The following is a 1088-nucleotide window of genomic DNA, read 5'->3' as shown; positions in this document are numbered from 1 at the left end:
CAGGCAGAGGGGAAACACAAAACACACAGCAACGTATAAAAATGATTCTTATTACATATGTACAAAAACGTCAATGGGTATCAGTCACTATGGGAACACACCCAACCTAGAAATATGTTTGTTTGGCACATGAACATCTCGAATGTACGCTACATAGACGTCACACATCCAAATTAACACACACGCGCACCTATACACACACACACACACACACACTCGCTCACGCACGCGCGCTCACACACAAGCTCATAGACCTACACTACCATTCATACATACATACACACGCGCACAACGCACACACAGCAGGAACAGCCAAGTTAACCGGAGTGACCGGAGTTAACACTTGATAAATAAGACAAGTCGTCGTCGCAGATTTTTTTTCCGTGGGTGCTTTCATTGTCGAGCATTCATGAATGACTTGAGCAACTCCAAGTGGTCGCGGTGTTGGACGTCCGTAAAGGCGCTGTACGTGAGTCGACTGGGGACCCCCGTGCTCACCACCCCGCGCAGGAACCACCGGCCGCCCCTTTGGAAGGAGAGCCCGCCGCCGCTGTCGCCCGGCCAAACCGTCGAACCTGCGACACAACCGTCAGTCAACATCCGTGGCCCTATGGATGGGGGTTGTGCATCATCATTGCCGCACATACAAAAATATAGAGAATGGCCTTACCGTTAATGTTTCCAGCACAAAACTTGTCGGGTGAAACGTATCGGATAATGTTGTCCGGAATCCTGGCGACGCAAGTTTCGTACGGAACGAACGGCATGGTCGCATACTGGAGCCTTTTGCTGGGCTCGTCCGTCTCCGTCTTGCCCCAGCCCGCAACCTTCGGTAGCAGAGAGATGGGCAACGCGCATTAGGGGTGGGTAACCGTGAAAAGGGTAGTAACATTGCAGTGCCACTGTGGCCATGTTTGCCCGTCTTTAGTTGTGTCTGCCGGGTGCATCAAAGAATGCATCCGATAGTGTGGCAGGTTTGCATGATAACCTCACGGGCGGAGGTAGTAGGCAAACCCGCAACACCATGGTGTGCGTTCTCTGCTGACACATCCGGCACAGAGAGCCTATGCTCTGAGGGGCTCGATCGG

The 1088-nt window shown here is 52.3% G+C and overlaps 1 long non-coding RNA gene across 1 annotated transcript; it reads right to left on the bottom strand.

Annotated features, from left to right (window-relative positions):
* Window positions 1–30: 30 nt before the first annotated feature.
* On the bottom strand, window positions 31–827 carry LOC127751950 (uncharacterized). The gene is made up of 2 exons (XR_008012283.1): window positions 671–827; window positions 31–575 (listed from the first exon to the last, which is right to left on the bottom strand). It is a non-coding gene; the product is annotated as an uncharacterized LOC127751950 (long non-coding RNA).
* Window positions 828–1088: the final 261 nt, after the last annotated feature.

Source organism: Frankliniella occidentalis, unplaced genomic scaffold, assembly GCF_000697945.3.
Source record: "Frankliniella occidentalis isolate FOCC.00 unplaced genomic scaffold, Focc_3.1 Scaffold2424, whole genome shotgun sequence".
NCBI lineage: Eukaryota > Metazoa > Arthropoda > Insecta > Thysanoptera > Thripidae > Frankliniella > Frankliniella occidentalis.
The sequence above is the reverse complement of the archived record's forward strand: the minus strand, read 5'-3'. Positions and strand labels throughout refer to the sequence as shown.